This window comes from Lepus europaeus, chromosome 11, assembly GCF_033115175.1.
Source record: "Lepus europaeus isolate LE1 chromosome 11, mLepTim1.pri, whole genome shotgun sequence".
NCBI classification, from domain to species: Eukaryota; Metazoa; Chordata; class Mammalia; order Lagomorpha; family Leporidae; genus Lepus; species Lepus europaeus.
In genome coordinates, this window is record NC_084837.1 from 90,639,522 (window position 1) to 90,647,917 (window position 8,396).

Below are 8,396 nucleotides of genomic sequence, written 5' to 3' on the forward strand. Positions count from 1 at the left end.
GGTGCATTAGCAGGGCACTAGATCGGAAGCAGGGCAGCTGGGACTACAACCCATGCTCCGATATGGGATGCCGTGTCCTAAGTGGTAACTTAGCCCACTATGCCACAATGTCGGCTCCTACACTCTCTTGATCTTGGATGTTTAAAGAAATAAATATAACTCCGACTAGCCGGCAAACCAGGCAAAATGTATGCTAAAATGTTGAAGATATTTTTATCAACAAATTTAAAACAGCTTATTTATTCTCGAAGCAGCTTAGTTTTTTTTTTTTTTTTTTCTATCTCCAATGAGTTTAGGAGTTAACTTCTTTCAATGTTTACATTTCAGCCAGGACTGGCTGAAATAACAAACTTCCAAGCAAACTTGAAAAACCAAATTATCTTAGTATAGAAAAAAAAAAAGCAGATTCAAAGTAGGCAGAGGGAAAAAACAGAGTTAGACAGAGCCCAGACGCCTGTGCAGATTAACCCTCCGTCTGTCGTTGAAGAATCATGGAAAGCAGTTGCCAGAAAGAGGCCACGAGATGTCACCATGCGCTCCAGAGCTCCAGGGGTGCTGCCAAAGCGGGCAGAGGTGGGGGCAGCTTCCTTACTGGTTAGAACGGAATTCTGCCCAGGTGTCCCCAGAAGCCAAGGGAAGACATGCACTCCCACTCAGAACACAAGAGGACCTCGACGTGAGCACTCACCGGAGCCCACAGTCGTGAGGTGGCTGCCTGCAGACTTGTTGAAGCAACCTTTTCAGAACATCCCAAATGCCTTAAGGGCTGATTCTGAGGCCAGAGTGCTATTTAGGACATCTGCCATTCTATGAGTCTGCTGTGTCTCCCCTTTCCCATGTTGGATCCTTCTCTCCCTTTTTGGTTTTATCAGTTAGTATTAGCAGACACTAGTCTTATTTGTGTGATCCCTTTGACTCTTAAATCTATCAGTGTGATCAATTGTGAACTGAAATTGATCACCTGGACTAGTGAGATGGCATTGGTACATGCCACCTTGATGGGATTGTATTGGAATCCCCTGGCACGATTCTAACTCTATTATTCGGGGCAAGTCCGATTTTGCATGTCCCCAATTGTATATCTCCTCCCTCTCTTTTTCTCATTCTTATATTTAACCGGGATCACTTTTCAGTTAAGATTTAAACACCTAAGAATAGTTGTGTGTTAATTACAGAGTTCAAGCATTAGTACTAGAACAAAAAAAAATACTAAGATGGATAAAGTATTACATTGTACATCAACAGTCAGCACAAGATCTGATCAAGTCACTGTTTCTCATAGTGTCCATTTCACTTCCACAGGTTTCCCCTTTGGTGCTCAGTTAGTTGTCACCAATCAGGGAAAACAAATGATATTTGTCTCTTTGGGACTGGCTTAATTCACTCAGCATGATGTTTTCCAGATTGCTCCATCTTGTTGCAAATGACCGGGTTTCATTGTTTTTGACTGCTGTATAGTATTCTATAGAGTACATGTCCCATAGTTTCTTTATCCAGTCTACTGTTGATGGGCATTGGGTTGGTTCCAGGTATTAGCTATTGTGAACTGAGCTGCAATAAACATTAATGTGCAGATGGCTTTTTTGTTTGCCAATTTAATTTCCTTTGGGTAAATTCCAAGGAGTGGGATGGCTGGGTTGAATGGTAGGGTTATATTCAGGTTTCTGAGGAATCTCCAGACTGACTTCCATAGTGGCTTAACCAGTTTTCATTCCCATCAACAGTGGGTTAGTGTCCCTTTTTCCCCACATCCTCTCCAGCATCTATTGTTGGTAGATTTCTGAATGTGAGCCATTCTAACCGGGGTGAGGTGAAACCTCATTGTGGTTTTGATTTGCATTTCTCTGATTGCTAGTTAGTGATCTTGAACATTTTTTCATGTGTCTGCTGGCCATTTGGATTTCCTCTTTGGAAAGATGTCTGTTGAGGTCTTTGGCCCATCTCTTAAGTGGATTAGTACTGTGGCCTCAGAATCAGCCCTTAAGGCATTTGGATCTGGCTGAAGAGCCTATGAGAGTATTTTAGGCGTGAAAAGCCAAGACACTCTGGAAAAAAAAAAGAAGAAGAAGGAAGAAGGAAGAAGAAGACCTAAATGAAGGATCTCAGCGAGTGTGATCCCAGTGGAAAGAACGGGGCCATCAAGGTAGGAGGTACCTTTCTCTGAAGGGAGGAGAGAACTTCCACTTTGACTATGACCCTGTCGGAATAAGATCGAAGTTGGTGAACCCTAAAGGCTTCCATAGCCTCGGCAACCCATGACTAGAGCCTAGGGAGATTACTGACACCATAAACAAGAGTGTTAAATTGTTAAATCAACATCAAGAGTCACTGTGTATTTACGTCCCATGTGGGATCTGTCCTTAATGGGTTGTCCAATGTGAAGTAATGATATAGCTAGTACTGAAACAGTATTTTTATACTTTGTGTTTACGTGTGGGTGCAAACTGATGAAATCTTTACTTAGTATATACTGAATCGATCTTCTGTATATAAAGATAATTGAAAATGAAAAAAAAAAAAAACCTTGGTGTTAAATTGGAAATTACATAGAAAATTAATCAATTTTTTAAAAAAATATCATGTAGGATCTCTGTCATTAATATGCTGTACACTGTTATTTAATGCTATACTCCAACAATATTTTTTCACTTTGTGTTGCTATGTGAGGACAAACTGTTGAAATCTTTATATATACTAAACTGATTTTCTGTATATAAAGAGAATTGAAAATGAAAAAAAAAAAATCCCGGGGGGCCGAGAGCGCCGGGCGCTCGCCGCTCGCTCTCTCCCCGCCGTGCGCTCGTCGCCCGTCTGGGCCCGAGCCAGGCGATGAGGTGGGAGGCGCCAGAAGCCACTTAGCTACCGCCACCCGCCCAATGCAGCAGTCGCTCGCTCACAATGCAGCACTGAGGCGGCGGCGCGGCGCAGGCTGCAGCGCGGCCGGGGGCAGCCGACCCGGGCGGGCGGCCTCGGCGCCCCGGGCGTGAGCAGCGGCGCGCGTCGGGCGAGGCGGGCTGGCGGTGGCACCATGCGGGCGGCGGCGGGGCCCTTCCTGCTGCTCTGCGCCCTGGGGACCTGCCCCGTGGCGCGCTGCGGCCGGGCAGGGGACGCCTCGCTGGCGGGGCTGGAGAGGAGGAAGGAAAACCGCTTCCTGGAGCGCCAGAGCACCGTGCCCCTGCGCCTCGTCTACCGCGCGGGCGGCGGGGACGAAACTCGCCACGACGAGCTGGACACGCGGGTGCGGGGCCACCCCGGCGGCCGGCAGAAATGATGCTGAAATTCATATGGAGACACAGGAGACCTCGAATAGCTAAAGCAATCTTGTACAACAAAAACAAAGCCAGGGGCATCACAATACCAGATCTTAGGACATACTACAGGGCAGTAGTTATCAAAACAGCATGGTACTGGTACAGAAACAGATGGATAGACCAATGGAACAGAATAGAAACACCAGAAATCAATCCAAACATCTACAGCCAACTTACATTTGATCAAGGATCCAAAACCAATCCCTGGAGTAAGGACAGTCTATTCAATAAATGGTGCTGGGAAAACTGGATTTCCACGTGCAGAATCATGAAGCAAGATCCCTACCTTTCACCTTACACAAAAATTCACTCAACATGGATTAAAGACTTAAATCTATGACCCGACACCATCAAATTATTAGAGAGCATTGCAGAAACCCTGCAAGATATAGGTACCGGTAAAGACTTCTTGGAAAATACCCCAGAAGCACAGGCAGTCAAAGCCAAAATTAACTATTGGGATTGCATCAAATTGAGAAGTTTCTGTACTGCAAAAGAGATAGTCAGGAAAGTGAAGAGGCAACCAACAGAATGGGAAAAAATATTTGCAAACTATGCAACAGATAAAGGGTTGATAACCAGAATCTACAAAGAAATCAAGAAACTATACAACATCAAAACAAACAACCCACTTAAGAGATGGGCCAAGGACCTCAGTAGACATTTTTCGAAAGAGGAAATCCAAATGGCCAACAGACACATGAAAAATGTTCAAGATCACTAGCAATCAGGGAAATGCAAATCAAAACCACAATGAGGTTTCACCTCACCCCGGTGAGAATGGCTCACATTCAGAAATCTACCAACAATAGATGCTGGAGAGGATGTGGGGAAAAAGGGACACTAACCCACTGTTGGTGGGAATGCAAACTGGTTAAGCCACTATGGAAGTCAGTCTGGAGATTCCTCAGAAACCTGAATATAACCCTACCATACAACCCAGCCATACCACTCCTTGGAATTTACCCAAAGGAAATTAAATTGGCAAACAAAAAAGCTGTCTGCACCTTAATGTTTATCACAGCTCAATTCACAATAGCTAAGACCTGGAACCAACCCAAATGCCCATCAACAGTAGACTGGATAAAGAAATTATGGGACATGTACTCCATAGAATACTATACAGCAGTCAAAAACAATGAAACCCAGTCATTTGCAACAAGATGGAGGAATCTGGAAAACATCATGCTGAGTGAATTAAGCCAGTCCCAAAGAGACAAATATCATTTGTTTTCCCTGATGGGCGACAACTAACTGAGCACCAAAGGGGAAACCGTTGAAGTGAAATGGACACTATGAGAAACATATATTATTCTTAGGTGTTTAAATTTTAACTGAAAAGTGATCCCTGTTAAATATAAGAGTGGGAAAGAGAGAGGGAGATGTACAATTTGGGGCATGCTCAATCAGACTTGCCCCAAATGGTGGAGTTAGAAACGTGCCAGGGGATTCCAATACAATCCCATCAAGGTGGCATGTACCAATGCCATCTCACTAGTCCAAGTGATCAATTTCAGTTCACAATTCATCACACTGATAGGTTTAAGAGTCAAAAGGATCACACAAACAAGACAAGTGTCTGCTAATACTAACTGATAGAATCAAAAAGGGAGAGAAGGATCCAACATGGGAAGTGGGATACACAGCAGACTCATAGAATGGCAGATGTCCCAAACAACACTCTGGCCTCAGAATCAGCCCTGAAGGCATTCGGATCTGGCTGAAGAGCCCATGAGAGTATTTTAGGCATGAAAGCCAAGACACTCTGGAAAAAAAAAAAAAAAGAAGACCTAAATGAAACATCTCTGCGAGTAAGATCCCAGTGGAAAGAACAGGCCATCAAAGAAGGAGGTACCTTTCTCTGAAGGGAGGAGAGAACTTCCACTTTGACTATGACCCTGTCGGAATAAGATCAAAGTCAGCAAACCCTAAAGGCTTCCATAGCCTTGGAAACTCATATGACTAGAGCCTAGGGAGATTACTGACGCCATAAATAAGAGTGTCAAATTGTTAAATCAACAACAGGAATCATTGTGTACTTACGTCTCATGTCAGATCTGTCCTTAATGTGTTGTCCAATGTGAATTAATGCTATAACTAGTACTGAAACAGTATTTTTACACCTTGTGTTTCTGTGTGGGTGCAAACTGATGAAATCTTTACTTAGTATATACTGAATCGATCTTCTGTATATAAAGATAATTGAAAATGAAAAAACTTGGTGTTAAATTGGAAATTGCATAGAAAATTAATCAATTATTTAAAAAATATCATGTAGGATTGTAGTGGAATGAGAAGGCCATGCCAAGGTGGCCACTGGCAAGCGAGCGTCAGTTAGTCAGGAATGGCTTTGAAACTGCCTAGCAACAGGCTGTGATTGGATGGCTCTGGAAACTGCCTGGCGACAGGCTGTGATTGGATGGATTTGAAACTGCCTGGCGACAGGCTGTGATTGGATGGCTGTGGAAACTGCCTGGCAACAGGCTGTGATTGGTTGGGGTATGGACCGCCCCTTGACCAGATTGGCTGGTCTTGGCTATATAAGCTGTTGTACCAACTGTAATAAACGAGTCTGCGGGCTGCTTGCCTCAAGCCTGCTTTCACCCGGAAAAAAAAAAAAAAAAAAAAATCCCAAATAGAGTCAGCAGGGGGCCTCTGCCTCAACCTGACAGCAGATTCCCCCCGGGCAGAGAAGAGCAAGCTGGGGAAATGAGGGCAAAGGGCTCCCTCTGCACCTGCTCCGGGCTTCTCTGGGTTGTCAACCTAATGCAGACAAGAATCAGAGAGAGGGAGGCTCCCTGGAGAATCGTGGCATTCATTTGGGAGAGCCAGAGCATGGCAATGGAATTACCATGGCATCCCAGTGTCAATATACAATGCTAGAATAAACTATAGGAAGATTCAAGGAGGTTGAGGCAAAGGGAAGGTTTTAAAGGGAAAAATGAGGAGGAGGATTGCATCGAACGTTTTGAGACAATTATCTTTAGCCACAATGATTAGTAAGCAGAGGCATTAGTCTGAGATTGGACAGACCATCGATGGGCAGGTGTCCTTGCAGAAGTATCATTTTGTGTGTGTGTAAATGTTGATTTATTTGAAAGGCAGAGTTAGAGAGAGACAGAGATTTTTCCATCCACTGGTTCACTCTCCAAATTGTCACCAACGGCTTGGGCTGGACCAGGCCAAAGCCAGGGGCCAGGGGCTTCTTCCCAGTCTTCCACATGGGTGCAAGGGGCCCAAATACTTGGGTCATCTTCCGCTGCTTTCCTAGGCTCATTAGCAGGGAGCTGGATGGGAAGAGGAGCAGCTGGGACTCAAACCAGCGCCCTTACAGGATGCTGGTGCTGCAGGCTGTGGCCTAAGGTTGTGGTGTCCTCTGTGTAATGTGGTTCTGGTAGAGTCTTTTGTGATCATTAGTATCAGGTAATTACATCTAACAACCCTTTCTTCATAACCTCCTGGCTGCACTGATTGGTTTTGTTAGGGTTGACACAAGTGACTTCGTTTTAACTCTGACCACTCCTGCTCCTGACTTCAGATCTGTCCGGCTCTGGCCAGCCATTGCAGTTATTTGGGGAATGAAGCAACCGATCAAAGACCGATCTCCCAGCAGGTTTTGGGATGGCATTCACAATCTTTGCGAAAAGATTAGTTGAGTCCAATCATATCCTTGGAAGGGGAAAACAGTAAGGGCAATTACTGAACTGGAATTACTACCAAACTTTCAGTAAACCCAACCATATTTATGTAACCACACGAGGCAACTTTATTTAAATCAGGACTGTCAAAGAAAAATATTCTGTCAGCCATTCATGAGAATTTAATTATGGTGCACATAAAAAAGTCATGAGACATTCCTGTTTTGTAATAAACAAGGCAGTTGCCAGTCATTACTCATTAGTATCATTTCTGAGATGAGCTATCGAGCCTGCCCTTTCATTCTTCTCTTGATGCCAGCGAGGATTAGTTTGGTTCCAGGATGTATTTCTTGGGATTCTCCAAATCCTCCATCAGAGGGTCCTCTCCCCAGGGGATGCGTTTGCTCTTGGTGGTGTCTGTGCAGGGGAAGCCAACAGCCTGACCTGTCTTCCGCCTAATCAGACCAGGGAGACTTGGTCCAGTCTTGTGCTTGCCTCCCTTTCCACATTTCTGAACAAAAATGTTCTTGCCGTGCTCGACAGCACCCATTTTTAACTCTTTCGTCGCTCTTATTTCAGAGGGCTGCACTGGGAAGCTGGACGTCCTGCTCGCCAAAGCAGTTTTTTTTTTTTTTTTAATGGTTTATTCATTTACGTGAAAGAGAGGCAGAGGGAGAGGGAGAGAAGGGAGGGATCTTCCAGTCTGCTGGTTCACTCCCCAAATGGCCATAATGGCTGGGGTTGGGCCAGGCGGAAGCCAAGAGCTAGGAACTCTATCCAGGTCTCCCATGTGGGTGGCAGGGGCCCACGGACTCAGGCCATCAGCCATTGGTTTCCCAGGTGCATTGACAGGAAGCTGGATTGGAAGCAGAGCAGCCGGGACTCCAATGACTCTGACAGGGGATGCTGGTGAGCAGCTTCATAACTGGCGATGAATGAAACACCAGCAGCCCCCTCAGCCAGTTTTATTATTCTTTAAAAATTCCCTACAGTGTCGCCCTAGGGTAAGCCTGGGGCAGGCATGCCTTGTTCTTGGTAACCCCTCCCCAGTCTCTTACATTTTGCCAGTTTAAAGGTGAGCTGACCACTCACCCTGCCCACCCCATTTGGGCCTGTCGCAGCCAGGTCTCGCATCAACGGGGAACCTCACATTAAGAATTTCGATGTATCAGCTCTGTGGGGTCATCCCTGCAGTCATAGAGTTAGACCAACAGAAAGGAGGAGATGGTCACCTTACATTTTTTAACTTACGGGGTGTGTATTTTAATGTCCTTAAAAGTTCTGAAATTATTTTACGAATAGCATGAACATAATAAATTGCACATTTGAGGTGTTTTAAGTGGGTTACTTTGTTAAATGTAAACTTTAAGACATGCTACAATTTTTCAAAAACTTATTTTCATTTTTATTTGAGAGAGAGAGAGAAAGAAACAGAGAGACAGAGAGA

At 44.8% G+C, this 8,396-nt stretch overlaps 1 pseudogene; it reads right to left on the reverse strand.

Annotated features, from left to right (window-relative positions):
• Positions 1–7,201: 7,201 nt before the first annotated feature.
• On the reverse strand, positions 7,202–7,499 carry LOC133769611 (cytochrome c-like; annotated as a pseudogene).
• Positions 7,500–8,396: the final 897 nt, after the last annotated feature.